General features: G+C 33.0%; 1 protein-coding gene across 2 annotated transcripts in view; it reads left to right on the forward strand.

The window, feature by feature from the left end:
- Positions 1-23,251, forward strand: part of LOC145252799 (protein fuzzy homolog) — a 590,751-nt gene that overhangs the window by 28,494 nt on the left and 539,006 nt on the right. The window lies entirely within an intron of this gene.

Here is a 23,251-nt window from a genome sequence, read left to right on the forward strand (position 1 = left end):
ACCTGGCGTTGCCTTGTGATACAATATGCTTAAACATGATATGTTAATTAATGCAGATTGCGTATATATTATAATAGAATCAATCCTCTATTTATTATTATATATTTATGAGAAATAACTTGTTCATTGGATTAATTCGCAAAAAAGTAGTTCATCAAATTCCATCTGTGTTTGTTTGTAATATAAGGTTAGCTGATATTTGACAATCTTAAAACTAATCTTTCTTCTCTAATAGATAAAAATTTTACAGGGGAATCTTATGTTACACGAAAAAATTATTTCCTTTGATCGACGTGTAACAAAAAAATTTTTATCTATTAGAGAAAGACCTCTTTTTTTCTTTTTTTTTTTTTTTTTTTAGATGGGATTTTTATTTATTTTTTTTTTTTTCGATACTTATGGGATGAATTTTTGTACAAAATATATCTAAGAACACAGCCAGACATAAATTAACTTTGCGAAAGATAGGCTCGGCCATTTCGGAATCTGAGGAAGAACACTGCCGCAGTGCCGCACACACATGCACACACACACACACGGCGACTTTTTATATAAGAGATTTTAACAAAAAGCACATTGGGAATGCATGCTTCCAAGGCCCAACTATTCTGATGAGTAATTATATTGGCTGAAACTTGGTGACGATTCCAAAATGTAATTGCTAGTTTAATCTTTGGTTTAAAAAAATGTATTAAAGATTACATCGGTCGTTATTTAAATTTACTTGTGCAGATGAAAATAAAAGTACAGTAGAACCCTAGGATAGTTTTGTTTTTTTTCTTCGATGTGTAATGTTCTTTCTAGCCCCTGGTTACGGCATTTGTCTCGCCTTACGGTTTTATTTGATATACATGTGAATTATATACTGTACTGTATTTTAATAATTTTTAATACGTACTGTATAAAATCTTACTTCGGCTCTGCCATACGACAATTTTACCAATCCCGGAACGGATTAATGCTGTATCCCGAGCTTCTACTGTATTATGCATCTATATAATTGAAAGTATAGTTTTGACATTACATAACTCCAAATGGGTCTATGTTGTAAAATCAACACTTAGAATATGAGTGAGAGTAAAAAAAAAGCTAGAACGATTTTTGCTCATGACCGTGTTCTGTTATTAATGCATAAGGATATGAGATAGATGACATAATTGATTCTCATCTTGGCCAACTCTGATGTGTGGAGCTATAAAGATAATGTCTCTCTCGTGCTTACGTACCATAAGTTTATTACTTAAAACGGTTTAATACACGTTTCATGCATTAACTAAAAAGCTTCAATAGAAATTTTAAAATTAAAAGAAAGCTAAAAAAAAGATGAAATTGGATTTTATTCCGAACCAAGAAGTAAGAAAGAGTGGGGAGACGTGCGCGTAAAAATAAGCCGTTTCAATTATTGCACTTTTAATGCTAATGCAGCGAGCAGTTTCTTCTCGTTCAATCAAGAATCAAGACAACATTTGCTCATCGTTGCGGTGGCCAAAAACTGCTTAACTGCTTTTCCCGTTAAAAATTGCATTTTTAACAATCGATATATTAAAACAGCATTTCTATTTAATTTTATTTCGATTTTGTTTTCATTTGCAAAATCATATTTATATACTTTTTTTTAATTTTAAAATCTGAAATGAAGCAAATCTGGAAAAATGTAATTTTGATTGGTATATAAAGAGTTTTCAACCTGAAATAGAACGTGACAGTTGCGCCAGATAGGAGGGGAGGGTCTGGCGCGGGCTTTACCTGGTGTCATTTTTAGTAACATAGGAAAAATATTGATGGATTATCAAAAATAGCATTGCGGGGGGGGGGGTGTAAGAATGTAGCTATATTGAACTAGAATATTGAACGGCTTCTAAAAGGATTTTTGGCTTGTGTATTTTGGTACGTAAAATTAGTAAGAGATGCACACATGCGCATTAAATAATATATCCATACTAGTGGACCCTCATGAAAATAATGAGGGAGAGGGAATTATGCTCCACTAGTGTTCACTTTTTATAGAAAATGATAAAATTGCACGAGTAATTTTTGGTCCCCTTGACAAAAGGAGGGTGGACCTGTAAATTCACCCTTGTCTGTTTGTCCGGTCGTACTTTCCTCAGTAACTATGTCTTGGATTTTTTAAAAATTTTACACAAACATTAAACATGATATGAGTAAAAAAAAAAAAAATGTAACAGAACGGATTTTCCAGGAAAACTCTGCTTGCTCCCCTGTAAAATGGCTAAAATTGACACTTTTGTGCTTATTAAAAAAAACTGATGGCTTGGATTTTTATAAAACTTTCTGAAAAGTTGTAACTGATTTCTATATAATTTTGTTTGTCTATACTTTGCGATAACTATTGGGGCTCTTTTAGGGCTCATAAAACACTCCATTTTGGGGACTATTTTACCAAATTTGTCAAATTTTCTGTGTATGTCTATTTAGCAGTTTTACGTGGTGCTGAACACAAATTTAAATATGTTGCGGCCTTTGGGACTAAATGGTGGGATGGGGTGCAAATGATGGACTTAGTCATTTGTTTTGCATGGTGCAGAGCTCAAATTTACATATGTTAAGGCCTAAAACTGCACCGGTTGTTCATTTTCACCAGAATTTGATGTCTCCTCGGGACTTTTGGGGCTAAATAAGGGGGGGGGCGCAAATGCTGAACTTGGTCATTTTTTTTTTATGCTTCGTCCACTGCATTCACGGGGGGGACCATGCATGCTTCATTTGTTCATATAAGAATTACAATTTCTGATGACTTCAAAAAAATGATCACTATTGACTTATGGTCATTTAATTTCTTTCTAACAATTACATATTGTCTGATTTCCTTTTTTTTTTTTTTTTTTTTTTTTTTTTTTCCTTCACTGCTTGAAATAGTTTCATCCATAGACTAGAAAAAAAAGGTATGTGTTTTACTTGCTAACTTCTGTGTAATGTGATTAATATATTTAGTTTACCTCTACATAAAATGAATTTTGTATGCCTGTGAGTTCATTCCCTATGAACTAGAAAATTTCACACGAAGGTACTTTGTGTCTGGCAGTGTTCTTAGATAGATTTTGTATCAGAATGTTTGGATTATTTTGATTAGAGATACTTATCGGGAACAGGCGATTTTAACCAAAGTTTACGCCTTACACAGCCTAACATCACAAGTGCACTTGAAAAGGTTTATTACCTCACAAGTAGTAAGGCCAGACATATAAAATCAACAGTAGGCTTTTTTATATAGCAAGTGTGTTCAAAATGAATGCTTGATTGAAGCATGATACTTGACTTTGACATTTTGAACTTTAATGTGGCTTAGTCTACAATACATTGTAGTCTACATTGCAATGCAGTCTACATTGCAATGCAGTCTACATTGCAATGTAGTCTACATTGCAATGTAGTCTACATTGCAATGTGTACTAAGTCGTTGCAGGGAAGCAAGTGAAGCTTCCTCTCAGTGTGCAGAGATGGGTCCCCAACTAGAACAGGCAATTAATCGATTTCATTGAAAAATGGGCGATTTCCCAGATTTCGATGATGATAGAAATATGGCTGTATGAAACATTTATTGATCATCATTCAATCGCGTGCAACACCGGGTCTCCTTGCTAGTTTTACATAAAACAAATATATAAGCACACATTTCGCTTTATTGTAGTGGAGGATGTATTTGATTCTTGTACAGAGAATTAATATGGGATTGATTTGATGAGAACCATCTCTGACTATGGAATCGACTGTGAAGTTCAGATTGTGTCTGATCTGTTGTGGCTATTTACAAATGCAATTAAGAAATGTATTAACGCATCATGTTTAGCACAGAATTACACCAATTTAACTTTTCCTTTCTAAATTATAATTTCTGATGGTCTAAATAAAACGAGACCTGACTTTGTTGGCTTCTGTGTTAAATCCCCAAACATAAGATGATAAATCAAATATGCAATAAATGATACCATAGCTCATAAGTTTTGTACCTACCTGGCTTTTTTTTTTTTTTTTTTTTTTTTTTATAAATGCTATTTTTACCTCAAATATTCGGTTTTTATGAGTGCCTTTGCAAACAAGATGGTGGCTTACGGTCTTCTTCATGGGGAAACAAACCTGCTGCCATATTGTTTTATTGTTTGCTATATCAGTACAGTAAGGGAAGCGGGTAGCAGGAAGGGAATACCAAAATCTAGCTGCCTGAGGGAAGAAGCTATTAGAGTAAAAAGCTTTCTGGCATTTAGAGATCTCAACAATAATAGGAAAGGTACAGGACACTCCTGTGCCGTAAAACAAAAAGCACAAAAATTCTTCATTAAAAGCTTTTAAAATTAGTTATGAAAAAAATAACAAATTTTTTTTTTTTTTTTCCCTCCCTCAAACGTTTTAAACAAACGTTAAACTTGAACTATGGTTCAATTTGCCAATTCTTCCACCAAATGCACTTTATATGGGCTTTTTGATATCAATTTTACAATAGTAAATTTATTTGGGAAATATTTATCCTTTATCTGGAAAAAAAATTACGCAAGTCTTTTAACTAAGGTATTAGGATTCATTTGTTATAATCAGATAATGTTCATTTACTAATATGAAAGTCCGTCACCCCCACCCTACTAATTTAATTACAAATAATCCATTTATTATAGTCAAAGAATAAGAATTATTTACAAAGTATGATACAAAATTATACTGCAGGTAGTGTTATATACAGGGAGGTGGATTGATATCAAAAGTTATATTACATAGTCAAGGATAGGAGGATGATATCTAAAACGGTCATGTTACATTAGTGAGGTGGGAGGTATCGTTTTTGTAACGGGATCAGATAAAAACGTATATATTGTTTTAGTCAGAGGATATGATATCGACTTATAAACTGAGTCATGTTGTATCAGAAAGTTATCACACGGGTATATATTACAATTCATATTTACATAAAGTATCATTTTTTTATAATAATATATGCTTCATACCTTTTCCTTCTTCAAGAGTTCTTCTATCTTCATTGCTGAGCTCCGTGATGAAACAGGAAATGTCAAACACCATAACCAATTGAGACTTCTGTTCTTTCTTCTTTTGTGAAACCACGAAACAACACTTTATATTTTTAAAATATAAATTTATTTCAGTTGTCTCAAATGGTTTTCACACAGTCTACATTTCATCTCTACACGCTTGTTCTTCACAGCCTCACTTCCTCATTTCCTGGCTTGAAGTATATCTATTCACTTACGTGATCAAACTCCAACTCTTCGACTGACTAAACTTCCCGATCTCTTGACCTCATTTCCGGTGACGTAACCAATTAAGACACGTCTCCTTAACGTAACCTCCTGTGTCACATACACCTGCTCAATGTTATTTTGTTTATACTTAACCTAGCTAATTTATGTAAACATCTTCAGCTAAGACCCATTGCTAGACTTTATTCTATAAACAATAAATAACTCCCAATCTATATATCTGTGAAAGTGTCTGTCTGTATACATTTCCCTACACAATAACTGTCAATTTTCAGTCTACAAACTCGAAATTTGATATACAAGGTACTGAGATGTGGGCAAATCTTTATATTCCGTTTTCGGCCAGAAATTTGGCTGTTAAGAGGGTCAAAGTTCAACGATTTGACCTTTGAGAACTCTACCAAATTCCTCCAACAATTTTGAGTCTAAACACTTGAAATTTTAGATATAGGTTCCTTGGACATGAATCTAACTTAATAACTTGATTTGAGCCCAAAACAAATGTTAAGGGGTCATAACAGGGGTTAAATTTTTAAAAAATGTGACCGCTTTGGTTTCTACCAAATTACTCAGACACTTTCTGGTCTAAACATTTGAAAGTTTACATAAAGGGTATTCAGAGATAGGGCAAGCTTTTTAATTGGTTTGGGTCGAAAATTTGAGCTACCAATATATAAATGTATGTATGCATGTCTGCCTAAAACTTTTGACAGAGGCGACAGATTTTTACTAGATCAGTATCATTTTGAAGTTTGATCTTTCAGACGACAAATATCGAAAAATTGGCTAAAATCATTAATATGTTCACCTTCAACTGGGCACTTTTCTACGAGGTGGGGGGGGTCGCTTTTTTCGCCGATATTTTCGAAAGTCATCCTCTCGTTTTGATTGTCTAGCCTTAATTAAAACCTACGTCACTTCTGTTTTGGCGGGGTTTGTAACAGCAAAGACGTCAGGTTTTTTTCCCGTTCTTTTCCTCCTTTGCGGTACGGGTTCGAGCCTGCCTTCCTATTACCACTTTTTTTTTTTTTTTTTTTTTTTTTTTTTAATTTTTTTATTTATTTATATATTTTTTTTTTTTTGGTTAACACACACCCCCAAACACCCGGGCAACGCTGGGCTGAAATGCTAGTATAAACTATTTTAAGAATATCATTGAATAGATAGACAGATCGATTATAATAATTAACTTTTAACAATATTATCTAACCGTAGTACTAGGTGGTCATTTAAAAAAATTAAATTGCTTTTTTTTTTTATTTAGAGGAAGCAAAGTATAACAGTAAATTTTATTAAATGACATTTTTCAATATTTGCTTGATAGCATCAAACAAACTTAAATAATTTAATCATGTTAAAAATAATACTAATATAGAAAGTTTAAAGAATATAACCTGGCCGTTATGCTCGAACAGTGTTCGTTACAGTTCAAATCTCTCTCAGACCCCTACGTTGTCTGGTATCGTCGAAAAGGAACAACCAAACAAAAATAAATAAATCCGACTCTGGTTTTCTTTGTTTTAGCAAAAGGGATTTACTTAGCATTACATTCCAAACAATGCCTGATTCTTGATTTTTCTAACTGTCCATTTTGGCTTCCACAAGATTAACAAAACCCAGCTGTCTCGACATCAGCTTAAAAGTCTCTCACTGTCATTATGGGGTCACACGTTTATCTCATCTCAGGGTTGGAAAAAAACAAAAAACAAAACAATATGGGAGCCAGCTGAAAACATGACTCAGGACGGTAAGACAGGGTACGGAGCTGAACCCGGGTTCTCCCCTTTATTGAGTTTCCTGCTAGAACTGAGCTTCATGTCTGCTTCTGCAGTATATTCTCTGGATGTAACAGACTCAATCACTCTAAGGGTGAATCCTGAATTAACTAGTTACCTTCCACACTCCTTTAAGAATTAGAGATAAAATTTAAAGCAGAAATCTAATTGAAAATCAACTTATGTCACTGAGATAAACACTCCAAATCAAATCTTGTAACGTCAATCATTAAACCAGTTTTTAAACACTTTTGCATAATTTTCATTTTATTGTAGTTTTAAAACACCTCAAATTGTTATTTTAAATACATTTTTTAAATGTGGCTTTCCTTTTTATTTAAAGAATATTAAACTGGCAATTTTTGCATTTAATATTTAATTCAGATTTAAACTGTTACAATAAATCTAACGGTTTAAACGTTCTTTTTCATTAAAGTTTTAAGCTGCCCAAAAAACTTTTATTTTACTGAGAAGAGACTTTTAATAAATGTAAAGTTAAATTAGCTGTGTGTGTTTGTGATATATGACCCTGTCTGAGGAACTTTGGTCTAGGGAGTTGAAACTTTTATATATATATATATATATATATATATAATGAGAGAGAGAGAGAGGATTTGGACATTAGCTGGTAAAAATAGCTGCTAAGAGGTCAAAATTTTAACAAGTAGAACTTGGCAAGTGTGAGTCAGCTTAGTGCTCTTGTATGCATATGGCGATATAAATTTATGCTTTTTACATAATTTAAGGGGTTTTTTTTTTGGGGGGGGTTATGCATAAGATGGTAAAAAATAAGGTTGGAGAGCTTTTTTGGTTTCGAATCTAACTGATGGAACCAAAGCTTTTCTTTTTTTTTTCTTTTTAATACACTACTATATTAGGTACAATATAATAAATACAAAATCTATATAAATTAAAATATATTTAAGTGTATTTTACGAGCAAACAACCTGCTAGTATGTTATAAAAGTGATCTTATGTTTGTGCGGAATGGTCTCTAGCAAACTACTGTCAAATTTTTGTAGACTTAAAACTCGATATGGAATATTTAAACATAGAACTTAGCAGGGATAAGTTAACTTAATATATTTCCTCTAAGCTTGCGTGAATAGATATTTCTAGCTTTAAATGCATTAATTTATGTAATATGCTTGTATCATTAGCTCAGATGGTAGTGAATAATGCTAGAGAGCTAAATGTTTTGGTTTCGATTCTAACAGGTGGCGCCCAAGTCATTTTTTTTTTTTTTTTTTTTTAACTTTTGAAATCACTATATATTGGGTATAATATAATAATTAATAGAGAATTGATTTTATAATAATAATATGAAATCTGCATCAATCTAAATATCATATTTAAGAGTATTTTACAATTGGGCAACGCCGGATGGCTTGCTAGTAAATTGTACAGATATAATAAGCAACAATAGAATTTAATGGGACCATCACATTAGGTTCATGTATGGCACAATCACGTTGACACACCGGTTCTCACTAGATCACCGAAGTTAAGCAACGTTGAGTCTGGCCAGTACCATTTGGGAAGGCTAGGCGCTGTGTGTACCTTCTGGGAATGTTGGGTGTGGGGCCAGCACCCTCGCCCTGTAAAAAGAACTCCCCCGCTACAAAAACATCTAGAAAAGTTGTAGATGGCCTATTCCCCTCCCCCAGGGACTCGAGGGCTATGGATGGATGGATCACATTAGGTTCAACATTCGTTTTACATGCTGGCTTACATTGGACTGCTTTTCAAAACTAACTTCCGAGCTAATCTATCTCTGGCCAGGTTTATATTTATCCCTCTTTCTCTAAAGTCCATATTTTAATCACTTCATTCCCCGTTTTACTTGACCTTCCTCTGAACTGGCTATTTTAACAGTTCTACATTGACTAACAAGAAAAAACTTTGATCCATTCTTTTAATATGGCTATACCATTTAAGTCTGCGCTTGTAGTAACCAGATTTAATCTTCCTCTGAGGTTATCTGATCTAATGTTGGGTTTAAGAACCGCAATTACATAATCATATTATTCGGAAATCATTTCTCTTCACGCAACACTTGCTAACTAGGTTTCACAATGAACACGTGCTGCATGTTATTTTAAGAGTTATGGCTATCGATTTAAAAAAAAATGAAAAAAAATTAATTCAAAATTCTTTTTTTCAATCCAATCATATTCGATACAAATAAACGTTAATCTGATTTGTCCACCCGGTTTCAATCCTACATTTTGTTTCAATACTATTTTAGTGTACACCACATTAGTAGGATGTGTGATTCTAAATAGGCTTCACACTCACACGATTATAACCCCCCTAGACTTTTATGTGGAATTATCTCTCTTTTTTTTTTTTTTTTTTTTTTTTTTTTTTTTACATGGAGGTCACCACTTATCAAGGCCCGGAAGCCACTCGGGGATAAGGGTTATTGCGTGTACCATAATCAATGGGATAATATTGTAGTAATCGTTAGTATTGGAGATTTGATAAAGTGTCTTAAGGGGAGGGCGGTTTGTCAGGAATTTGTTCATGTTGGACTTGAAGACATCCAAGTTGTAGTCAGGTGGGAAACAGGCAAATGGCAGAGAGTTCCACAGGCGTGCACTTCTAAGAAAGGAGCTCTGCTCATGGAGTTTACGCTTGGATTTAGGCACAGATAAAGAGTGGGTAAAATTACTGACAGGGGTTTCAGCGAGACTGGTGTTTTTCGTGAAAGATTGGCGAAGGAGGACCAGAGATTGGAGCTCAGACGAGCACTTGCCATGAAAATAACGATAATTTCCAAATTAATATCTATCAAAACAATTAGAATAATATTCCTGAACTGAAGAAGGGCATCGTTCAAACTCCTGGCAATGCCATGAAAATAATGCCTTTGAAAATTTTATGTGTTGTATTGATGTGTGCATAGTATTGCATGTTAAGATGATAAAAAAATTGAGACTTCTAATCCATCATGGTCGACAGAATAGAAACAATCTAACCACTGCATTAGATAAAGGGTTCAGATAAAAATTTTGCATACGAGAACCGTTTCATAAATAAGATCTGTTTTAACTTAAAAGTTGAAGAGCTACAAAGACAAGAGTCGTGCCATTAAAATGAATAACCTTTTGTGTGCCAAAATTCATTTTTCTGAATTGTCACCACCGTTCTCCTTGTATTTTTACCAGGAATTCAATGGCACGTCTCTACTTCTGACGCACGTTTATGACAGGGGTTGCTTTCTTAGTTTCACATCGTCAATAGCTGCAACAGAAAGATGAAACTTTCAGACCATGAATGCATAAGTTCAGTCATCATAACAATGCAATTTGCAATCCCCCTCTGATCCATTAAAGCAGAAAAAATAGGAAACATTACTTTTGGAACGCCCTTTTATAGATTAAAGTTCAACAAAAGGTAGGTCACCTTGTGAAACTTTTTGTGGTATGGTAAATATCTGGGAATTTAGTTTAATTCCGCATTTAATCTTTCCCAATGAAATCGTAATCCTTAACTTCGATAGATTGTGTGGTGGTGGGTGTTATATAGACATAAGCAACTGCAAATGGTTTCTTTAATGCATTTACCAAACTAAATAAAAGATTTCCTTTTTTTCTTTCTTAAGGCTAAAAAAAAAAAAAAAGCTGAAATCAAAAAGTAATTCTAGGAATAATAAATGTAGACAATTTTATTAATGTTGTTTCTAAATGGTCTTTAATGTTTTGTAATTCATTTTATTGAAATCCGCTTATATTAATTTGCCAAAAATGAGAATATTCAATGAGTCCTTAAGATACGTGTCAGAATCAAGAGAAATAATGAAATTTAGGTTTTTTTTGTTTGTTTGTTTTTTTTTTTACCTGATTGATGTACGTAGCAAACTATCTCATGAGGTATATATAATTTATGGGGGGGGGGGAGTGTATTGTACTACACAGGGACGGATGAGATCATAAAGAGGAAGTAATTAAATCAGAGTAAACTAATTACAAAATCGTATTTTCGCACGGTGTATGTATATATACATACATATGTGTGTGTGTGTGTAATATATATATATATATATATATATATATATACACACACACATACTTTCTCCATTAAAAGTGGAGAAGTAAATGATTCGCCAGTGTTTGCACTTTAATTTATATAAAATAACGTCTCAAACGGGGGGGGGCACTTATGGAAATAGTTAATCTTTCTCACGCTGGGATGATGTGACACAAGGCTGGGAAAATGGGATTTGAAAAGCCAGTAGCGACGTCAGCAATCCCTTGTAAAGGCATCTTAGGCGATTAGAAATAAACTTTCAAAAAAAGTAAAGCCTGAGAGGGTTAACCCCCCCCCTAAAACTGTACGGCAAGATACCTTGGTTAATAGGGGAGCAAACCATCTCAACGATGGCCAAGACTGCTGGTTTTGGTACCGAGAGGAAAAACCCCAACAAGTAGTGACTTATGGACATAATGAATAATTTCTTCCAAAATTATTTCAGACTTCCGAGAGATGGAAGTATGACTTGATATTTGTTCCATTCCCCTAAAGATTTGAAATATTTTTGTCAAACAGTTTTTACAACCTAACTTCTGCATGGTGGGACATCAAAGTATAAAGCTATCTTAGTCTTTGTTATAGAATGGCGAATATATATTACTTATCAGAAAGATCCAGCGTTTATCATGATTTAATGAAAAATGCTCCTCTTTTGACCCCAACTAATTATATCGTAGTTTTTTTTTTCTTTTAATCTTTTAGTTGACCTTTGACAACTAAATATTTTCATTTACTAGCCATATAGAGAAGTTACTAACTAAACCCATGTGATTTTTGGAATATGGCATTTTCGTTCTGTGTCGAGGACGTACATTTTTTTTTTTTTTTTTTTTTTTAGTATAATTCTAAATATGCACCGAATTTTAAGATTTGAAGATACATTCAAATTTCTTCAGATGTTTATTTATTTTTTTAACAGCCTTCGTTAAAAGAGTATATTGTTCTATTAAATATTTTATTTAAATAATTTGACGGTGCTCGTTTATTAAAAGAAAACATGTTAAAAAGATATTTTTCGCTTCATAATAAACACAATCGCCAAAAGATAAGGGTTTCATTATTTCAAGTTGCCATTTCGAAAAATCACTCGCAAATGCGACTGTTTCAATCGCAACTTAAAGTCCTGTTGCCGTATTCATTTTTTTTTTTTTTTGGGGGGGGGGGTTCAAGAATGTATTCAGTGTTGATTGGAAGTGATGTAAGTGAAGCTTAATTGTAATGCATTTCTTTAAATTATCCTTAGCACCCTGGATGCACACCCAATGTTTCTTGTGAAATAATGACCCCTGCTCCATCCCCTTAACCCTTTCCATTATTTTTGAAATTCTATGATTTATCTATTGTATGGACATCCTATTAAATGTTGAGTTCATTTTCGCACACAGAAAGCCTACTTTGTGTTGTGGCTTGATGATGAAACACACTGTTTTTTAAATTTTATTTCAACAACTATTCTCCAAAAATTACAAAAAACAATTGCAATGATTTTTTTTCTCTAAGCATTCAGACATACACACCTGTTCAGGTCAACTTGACATTTGCTTCAACTTGCTGAAGAATTTTAATATTTAGCGGATCTTTAAAGGCCTTAATATCCCCTAATCATGGAGATCATTTTGAACTTATTTGTAGGATGCTGTAATGTACATGATCAGCTTCATGGATACTATCACAAACTATGGAATTGGTTATGTGTGAGTTTAAATGCAGTCAGGTTTATTCTCATTGTTTGTAAATTAATGCTTTTTAGAATGTTATGAATTAGCAACACCCCCTCCAACCACCCCCTGCTTTGCATTCAACTAACTGTATGCAATGAATCTTTCGTAATAAGTCATTTCTATCCTAAATAAACCACAAGAGGTTGAGATTTTATAAAATAAAAGTATACGCGTTTGGGTTTACCATTTTTCTATACTGTTTCTTAATTTTTTTTTACACAGGCATCAACACATTATCAAGGCAAAGAGCCCACTCGAGGATAAGTGTTAAAGAGTGTACAGTAGAAATTGGACCATATAGTAATCATTAGTAATGGATATTCGGTAAATTTGTTAACTTATATGGAACGGCTCATCAAGAACTTGTTTACGTTAGACTTGAAGACAGCCATAATTTTAGCTTCTATGTCCATCTATCTCGTCATTTGCTCACGCTACTAGGATTTCCAATTGTCCTAAATTAGTTATTTACTATGGTTAAATAGTCCAGCCTACCTTATTATGCTAACTTAACTGGGTAAGAAATATTCTCCCCTCCTCTTTCATTCCCTGGATGAATTATTTCTGAAAATGTTTTCTTTTTAATAAAAGTTCTACTTCTCGCTTCCCTTTTTTTTTCCTCTTTTAGTGTGTGAAGGATTAAAAGTTCTTGATTCATTCTTCGGTTTTTGTGTAAATCAACCCTCCATGTCACCAATTCCCCCCCCCCCCATTATTTTACCAAGAATAACCCCCAGAGGTGACTCATTTTCATTTATTTAAGAAAGTAGTTTGCTTAAACCAAATTTATATTACCTTTTAGACAACCCCTATAACTTTTTTTTTTTTTTTTTTTTTTTTTTTTTTTTTTTTTTTTTTACATGGAGGTCACCACTTATCAAGGCCCGAAGGCCACTCAAGGATAAGGGTTATTGCATGTACAGTAATCAATGAGATAGTATTGTAGTAATCATTAGTATTGGGGGTTTTGATAGTGTCTTAAGGGGGCGGTTTGTCAGGAGTTTGTTTATGTTGGACTTGAAGACGTCCAAGTTGTTGTCAGGTGGGAAACAGGCAAGCGGCAGAGAGTTCCACTGGTGTGCAGTTCTAAGAAAGAAACTTTGCTCATGGAATCTACGTTTGGATTTAAGCACAGATAAAGAGTGGGGAAAGTTGTTGACAGTAGTTTCAGCCAGACGGGTGTTTCTCGTGAAAGATTGGCGAGGGGGGGGGGCGAGGGATTGGAGCTCAGACGAGCACCTGCCATGGAAATAGCGTTAAAACAAAGAAAGGCTCGGAACGTCTCTTCTGTGGGAGAGAGGTTGCAGGGAAAAGAGCGAATTCAGAAGCTTATTTCGGAAATCGACACGGCAAATGTGAGCCAATTTTACTGTGGAACTGACACAAGTCTAACATAACATCCGACACAAACACTGAATGCAACAACGTTCAAGAGCTGTCTACCCTTCCTCTCCCCCCTGACGAAGAGAAAATGTTTAATATTTGGGAAACTCATGCATCTACCATCTTGTGCGGCACACTAGGTTTAAAAATAAATATGCATAATTTGAAATTATTGAAGACTTTTCAATATCATTATACTTATTTTACCACATAAGTAGTTCCCATAACTACTTTGTGATAGCCCTCAAAGAAAACCCTTTCATTTATTTATTAATCTATCGATACATGTTTGGTTCATTCTTTGGTCGTTGTATAAATCCACCCTTCATGTCACCTGATAAAGATGTGTCTATTTTTATTTATTTATTTTTTTTTTTTTTTTATAAAAAAAATGGTGCCAACCTTCAGAAGTGACTTATTTACATTCATTTATTGGTCTATCGATGCCTGGTTTTGTCAGCATTTTTGTGTTTATTCACATCATTCCAAAGAATCAAATTAAAGATTTCCAATATTATTTGTGATTACATTAGCATCTGGAACCATTCTCAGCAAGATGATCTATTTCTGAGTGCAAATACTCTTTAAATGAACAGCATCTGCTGTCTTTAATTTTTTTTTTTTTCATTTATTTTTAAAGTGTGACATAGTTAATTTCAAAAAAGAATTTTGTATCTTCCGCTAATGAAGAGTGCTATATACAGTGCTTAGATCTGCATGAATGTTTGGCTTTGTTTGTCTGACACAAGAATGCATTGTTTGCAAGAGTGATGAAAAGAAAGAAAAAGCCAAAAAAAGAAAAGAAAAAGCAATCATATTTTATATTGAATAGAAAAAAAATCACAATTATCGAAAACATTGGATGTTCATGTTTTTATGCTATTGATTATTATCATACATTGTCAATAAAAAAAAAAAAATTCTTGGTTTTCTTGACTTCATTCTTATTGACCAAATTTAGTTTGGTACAAGGTATTAACTAGTGAGTCCTTTTAGAACCATACATAAATTGCTGTAATTTTTTTTCATGAGTTGGCATAATTTTTCCAAATTTATTAAGCATTTAAATTTTATAAGGAGTTTAACAACAACAATGTGCAATCTGCAAAGATGAGCGGTCAAAACGGCGGGGGGGGGGGGGGGAGTAATAAAAACCTCGACACTAACATGGTGTCATGAGCGGAGTGAGATTCTCATTCAATCCCGAGCATCGTCGGGATTTCTTGCATGTTGAAATATGATTCAATGTCTCGATAGCGAGTGCAGTATCAAAATAAGGAATGTATAGTTCCTATTTTTGTATCTGCAAATGGAACCAACCACAAAATGGGAGGAAGTGAAATGTTTAAAAACTATCCTGGAGACAGAAATGAGCAAAAGAAACAGAATCCTCTTGTAGTCTCTTCATCCACATGCACCCTCTTAGTAATGTGTATTTTGTTTCTTTGCCACCATAAGTAAGAGGAGAGTGTATGCGGATGAAGAGACTACAATATGATTGTCTTTTGGCCACAACTTGCATCAAAGGGTGTGCCTCCAAGAAATGGCTATCTGATAGATTATTCTAATTCATGAGTAGGGCTATGACAACAGCGTATTCTTTTCATTGTTTTGACTCTCGAGCATATATCCGACACAGTTAATCAACGGATAATCCCATCACTCTATAAAAAATGCCACACCTGAGGATACACACTAGATTCCAAACAATGAAAAGAATATGCTGTTGTCCTAGCCCTAGTTATGAGCCAGATCAGATGTGGCATTTTAAGATAAGATTGAATTGAAGAAAATATTTTCACGTTTGCTTCGAGTGACCCTCTTCTATAAGAAGTTTGGATTTACTTGCCAGTTGGAATTTAAGACAAATCTTTTTCTTCTACTAAACAGACAGTAATACTTTTTTCCAGCAGTTTATCAACATGCTTTTTTGGCCTTTTGGCTGAGAGCAAAGTGTAGTATCTGTTTTGATACTACACTTCACCTTTTCTGTCCTGGGCTAGTGAAAGAAATCCTTCTAGACTGAGGCACTTTTTTTTTTTTTTGTTCCTATCCAGAGTGTCCCTTTTTGGGTAGCTGGATTTTCCTCGCATTAAAAACCAACCTTGTGTCTAACTCTGCCCTCCTGGGGAGGCAAGTAAACAGGAACATTGATATTGAATTCTTCGAAAGATAAGGTCCCATTTAGAGGTGATGTCACGCAGATATTTGGCACATAGAAGGTAATGTAGAAATTCGGAAAACTCGCATTGTCACCCCCTCCTCCGCAGAGAATTTTATCCACCTTATGAATTTAATCAAAATATTCGAATTTTCAAAGGAGGTTCTGACTCGATATCTGCCGTAGTTTAGGAAGGCACTTAGAGATTTGAGACAACTTCCAGTGTCCTTCCCAGAAAATTTTATACATATGATGTGCATTTCACCGCAATATATATTTGAAGTTTTAAGTCCTCTTAGAAATACACTTCCATTGTCTTCCCCGGGGAAATTTACATGAGAATATACTTTTACATTTTTCTAACTTTTCCATAGAGAACAGTTTATATATCCAAAACGAGTTTTAAAATTGAAAAATACCTCAAGCTATGATAAAAACTCGACAACCGATTAATAATATCAACAAATTAATAACCTTGCCTATTAAATCAGTAATATTTAAAAATGTTTAGCCTAAACACTTTAAAATAAAACATTTTTTTTTATATAAATGTGTCACTCGTAGAAGCATTTTGGAATAGAATGAAAAATACTCAGATTTAAACACACGCACTTTATATACTAGAGAGTTCTACGTGCATCAACAGCTGGCACAGCCTCTATGAAACAATACGGGGATAGACTTTTTACTTCCAAGGAAAGGAAAGAAAAACCAACAAAAAAAATCCGAAATTAATAAGTATTCCAACTTAAAGTAAAATTCTTTTGCATCTCGGTGTGTTTTAAATTTGTCTGTTTGTTGTATATTTTTCAAGTTACTTTTATTTTATTTATTTATTTTTATTTTTTTTTAGTAAAATATTATTTTAACGAGTAATTCTTCCTCACCAGTTCTCAAGAGCAATTCAAATTGCTGTACAGTGTATCACAAAAGTGAGTACACCCGGGACACCCCTCACATTTTTTTCAAATATTTAAATATATCTTTTCATTAGACAACACTGAAAAAATGATTTTTCTGATACAATGAAAAGTAGTCTGTCTCAGGACTCGAACCCAAAAGAACATCTTTGCAGCATTCTCAAGCAGAAGGTGGAGGTGTGCAAAGTCTCAAATATCCACCAGCTCCACGACTTCGTAATTGAAGAGTGGAAGAACATTCCAGTGGCTACATATGACGCTCTGGTAAACTTCATGCCCAGGAGATTAAAGGCAGTTTTGGATAATGATGGTGGCCACACAAAATATTGAGAGTTGACATGTTTGTTAGTATTGACAGCTTTTCGTAAGGGGTCTACTCACTTTTGTTGCCAGGGATTTAGCTTTTAATGACTCTATTTTGAGGGGAAAATAAATTAACTATGTTATATATGCTGCAGACAGACTACTTTTCATTGTGTCGAAAAATCATTTTTTTCAGTGTTGTCACATGAAGAGATATGCATGAAGAAATATGAGGGGTGTACTCACTTCTGTGATACTCTCTGTTACTTATATATATATATATATATATATATATATATATAAGTATTATGTACTAAACCATCAAATAAAAACTACCCTACCTCCAACACAGAACAATTCTTTTTTTTTTTTTTTTTTTTTTTTTTTTAAACAAAATTTCTTACTTTTTCTTTTTTCTTGAGTCAAAAAATTAGCAGACTATTTGGCGTTGTCTGGTTATAAAATATGCTTAAATATGACTTGAGTGCCATTAGTTAAAATCGAAACCAAAAGATATTACAATCTGATCTGAGTCTATACGCATCTAAAGACTTAAAAAAAAAAAATAAAAATAACGTTATTAAAGGTATGAATGTATATTTGCGCCTGAGTGTAGAAGTAACACGCTCGGTCGACTCAAGCCTGCCAAGTTATAACTTTGTTTTTTCAATTTTAACCCCTCAGCAACTATTTTTACCGACTAATGACAGTCGAATTTGTTCCACAAGTTCAAATCCCATATATATCAAGTTTCAAGTCTGTATACCAAAAAACTGGCAGTTTGGTTGAGGCCGTTATGCACATAAAAGGTTACTTTTAAAATAGATTAGTTCAAAACTTCAATTGCTGTAAGGATAAATTTGACCCAATTTCATTACTAGGCTAAAGATTACGTGCTACGTGAAGGCCAAATTAGAATGGACCTGTGTGTTTGTGTGTTTCGTTTTTTAAGCAAAAGAAAACGGCGTTTCTTTTGCTGTTTGATTCAGCATTTCTTATCTGTTAGTGTGATAGATCAAGTACAAGAAAAAAATTTTCTCACTTAAGAATCTGTTTTTTGATAACGGTCATTTTGTAAATGGTTAATTAAATCGCAATGATAAAGAGATAAACAAGAACTTGAACCGGATTAGAATGCGAAATACAATGGTTTGCAAGAGATGAACCCAGGACTAATTTAAGAACATTTGATTTTGATATAGAGTATGTGTGGTTGAGAAAGGGAGGGAGAATGAGAAGTAATGGCTTGACGGTAAAATTGCATGCATATCTATATATATATATATATATATATATATATATATACACACACACTTTGTTTAATAAATATTATTTTTCGTACTTATGCACTTAACAGTATAGGAAGTGATAATTACTGCTGGTTATGGGACTCGCTCCACACAACCTTGGATTTGCAGACTGGCATTCTTACACTCAGCCATCATAATTCAGGTAGCGATAAAAGTATTCGAACAAATGTGTATGTATGTATATATATATATATATATATATATATATATTAGACACCGCCAAAACTGGGGGGGGGCAGGTCAGTACTTTTTGACGGACCGTTTTTTTAAAAATCTACCAAAAATCAGGTAATTATCCGATCAATACAAAATTTTCAGCGATTATTAGAAGAATGAACTTTATAACAGTTTACTTATTTTTCATAAACGATATTTATATATATATTTTTTTGCTTACAACCCCCCCCCCTTGTTTTGAAGTGGGAACAAATATGCTTAAAATAATCATCTGAAACTGAACAAAACATTGTGTTGTTGTAAGGGACAGAATTATAGATTCAAAAAAAAAAAAAAAAAAAATTGTTTACATACCTTATTTTGACGTCTGAATATCAGAACTTCGATTGTGTTTAATTATCCCGCTTTTGAGTTTTGAAGTGTGAAATTCGGTGAATATGTTAAGTAAAATAATTAATTTAAGTTAAGCAAAACAACAAAAAAAATTTTTTTTAATATTTATACGAAAAAAGCCATTTTAAAATTTTTGATAAATAAATTAACAATTGTTTTTTAGCGAGCCGAATAATGCATGACCATTATTAAACAGGGCATGCTTTGAATAATCGATACAAAAAAAAAAAATTCGATAAATATTGTGCCCTTTGTGTTAAAAAATAGCATCATTTTTTTCGATCCCGTTTGAAAACGTTTGCCGCCTTTCGACTACGGTGGACCAAACGCGCTGAAATAATTTTTTTTATTCTGCTTTAAATTGCCCCCCCCCCATTTTGGGGAGCCTGGCCCCCACACACATACACATTAAAAACCAAACTCATACAAATGGTCACCCATCTGGTACTGGCCAGCCTCAGCGTTAATAATACATTGAAATTTTCGTCACTGAAAAATAAGTTTTTTTGGCCTGTTTGGTCTTCCATAGTTTTATCATCAAACGAAAACGTAAACAGAGTCGATCTGAACTCTACGTCGACGCGAAATATCTGGTTACCTATATGAATAAGTGGAATTATTTGAAATTCAGGTACTTATATTATAATATTTTTGCATATTCTCTTAGAAAATCATCCTAAATCTTAGACAATAAATAAATAAATAAATTATTTCAAAAACCCTTTTTTTAAATATTTAAGTACGTTTTTTGTGCAAGACAAAAAATGTCAATTGTTAACTTTTTGGGAAAATTTAACATTTAAAATTGAATTAAAAATTGTAGAAAAAGTTTTACATTATTCTGTTTTCTATATGATAAAATTCAGGGTTTTATCTTTCTGGAAAAAAAAGTTACTCAGAAATAATGTATTTTAATAAATGGAATTTAGTTTTAAAAAACAACAACAACTTGATTTTGCGGCCATTTTTGGGAGTGCCTAATATATATATATATATATATATATATATATATTACACACATCTAGCTTAATATATTTACTAACAGACCAGTCGTAAAATATGCTTAAATATAATTCATGCAGATTTCGTGCATATTAGAACCAAAACTATTGTACCTAGTGATTTCAAAAGTTTAAAAATAAGTCATCAGCTAGAATCGAAACCAAAACATTTAGCTCTCCAGCCTTATTCGTTAACGTGACCTAAATCCATACGTATACCAACACTGCAAAAAAAAAAAAAAAAAAAAAAAAATTCGTCGACTTACGCTAGGCTAAAGTCAATGTTTTTTCAATTTTGACCCCTTGGCAGCTATTTTCTAGGCTAAAATCGAAAGTGTGCTACAAGTCCAAATACCCTGTATATCAAATTTCAACTTTGACTAAATATTCTGAGGGGTTTGGTAAAGTTTTCACGCATGCTCACAAAAGTCATATATATATATATATATATATATATATATATATATATATATATATATATATATATATACACACACACATACAAAATTCGTATTCCGGTCTGTTTGTTCACAATCTGATTAATATATACAAAGGGTCCATTACGTTAATATTTCGTTCATTTCTATATATAATATGGTTCTTTCAAAATATACGAGTAAGAGGTTACCTCATTTGCATAAATATTAAGGAAAATCGATTTTATTAAATAGTTGTTATTGTACGTTTCTAGCGAGAGTTGTTTTAAGTGTTCTATTTAAAATTGTTATTACATCAACTTTAAATAATAATTATATTGATAATGTATTTATTTTAATTTATTTGGAATTATTTTCGGCGTCGATCCCCTTAAAGAAAAGGGTAGTTATTCTCCCTGATTTTCTTTTTTTTTTTTTTTTTTTTTTTTTTTTTTTTTTTTTTTTTTTTTTTTTTTTTTTTTTTTTTTTTTTTTTTTTTGTAAATGGTCCGAAGCTCGAAAGATAAATAAACTCTTCCCCACATAAAATAATTTGCTAATCTCAATAAGTTTCTAGCGTGAAAAATGTTTTGCTTTATTTTTAAATATTAAAAAATAAAGCACGTACGAATAAACGAAAGGATCGCATTTGTTTGTTTTTATTATTCTTGAAACGATTATATAGAATCTTTGAGCGTTCCTGGAATTGAATCCCCCCCCCTAATAAAAAAGAGTCAAAAATTTCTTTTACGGGGGGGGGGGGTCAGTTTGTTTAAAAAAAGGGCCAATAAAAGGAATTCCATTTTGTTCTTAAACTTTTCAAATCCGTTAATGTTTCTACAGTGAGCAAATTAGTTTGTGCCTTTACCTTTATTATATATATTTATAGAACCAATTCTGTATTGATTATTATATTGTACCCAATATACATGATTTCAAAAGATTTAAAAAAAAATGACTTTGACGCCATCAGCTGAAATCGAAACTAAAACATTCAGCGCTCCAGCCATAGTTGTTATTTAGCACTTCAGCCTTTGTTGTTACCGTCTGAGCTTTTGGCCAAGATGAATGAATAAAAGCTAAAAATTAAGCGACTTCAAAATAAAAATGTACGAATGCTCTGAAATTAGACGATTTAGTCCTGCCAAGATTAACTGTTTTTATTTCAATTTTGACTCATTAGCAGTTATTTTTTACCCCCCCAAAAATAAATAAAAAATCGAAAATGTTCTTGAGGTCAAAATACCCTATATATATCAAGGTTCAAGTCTTTAGACCAAATATTCGGAAAGGAGTTTGGTAGACATATCGCATATACAGACAAGGTCTCTTATATATAAACATTTCTGTGTGCTAGAACGTTTTCATCTGACATTCTTCGCAATTATGCAGAATGTAGAAATTATACACGAATAGGATTCAGCATGGTAGGATCCTTCTACCGCTCCAGAAGATATCTCACTACTGATGCAATTCTCTATCTGTATAAGAGCCAAGGATGGAGTACTGCTGCCACATCTGGGCAGGAGCTGCTAAAAACAGTCTATCCTACCTTGACAGAGTACAAAATAGACTTCGTGGCTTAGTGGGGGATGCCCTTTTCTTTTCCCTGCAACCTCTCTCCCACAGAAGAGACGTTGCGAGCCTGTCTTTGTTTTATCGTTATTTCCATGGAAAGTGCTCGTTCGAGCTCCAGTCTCTGTCCCTCCCCCTCGCCAATCTATCACAAGAAACACCCGTCTAGCTTAAACCACTGTCAATAATTTTCCCCATTCTTTATCTGTGCCTAAATCAAAACGTAGATTCTATGAACAAAGCTTCTTTCTTAGAAGTGCATGCCTGTGGAACTCTCTTCCGTCTGCCTGTTTCCCACCTGACTACAACTTGGATGGTTTCAAGTCCAACATAAACAAATTCCTGATGTACCGCCCCCTTAAGTAGGACACTTTATCAAATCTCCAATACTAATGATTACTACGATACTATCCCATTGATTACTGTACACGCAATAACCCTTATCCCCGAGTGGCTTCCGGGCCTTGATGAGTGGTGACCTCCATGTAAAAAAAAAAAAAAAAAAAAAAAAAAATCAGCATGATAGTGACATGACACTGATCATCTATAAATCTGAATCATTAGTTTTTTTAAATATGCAAATTAACTTTTATTTGGTCTCTTGCAAATCCATGATTAAGTATATTAGGTTTTTTAAATAATTTTTAAATAGAAAAACAAGGTTTTTAATATCAATGTAAGTGCGACAAACTCTCTTATTTTATATAGATTAATGCATATACTGAAAGAAAGCGAGAACTGTAAGTATAAAAATGATTAATATTTGAAAAAAAAGTTATAAAAACCTTTATAAAGAAGTTGAATCCTTTTTAAGGAATTAAGAAAAAGTCGGTCAATTTCCGATTTTCGGTCGTAGA

This window comes from Euprymna scolopes, chromosome 29 (assembly GCF_053919585.1).
Source record: "Euprymna scolopes isolate OS-2025 chromosome 29, ASM5391958v1, whole genome shotgun sequence".
Classification (NCBI taxonomy): Eukaryota; Metazoa; Mollusca; class Cephalopoda; order Sepiida; family Sepiolidae; genus Euprymna; species Euprymna scolopes.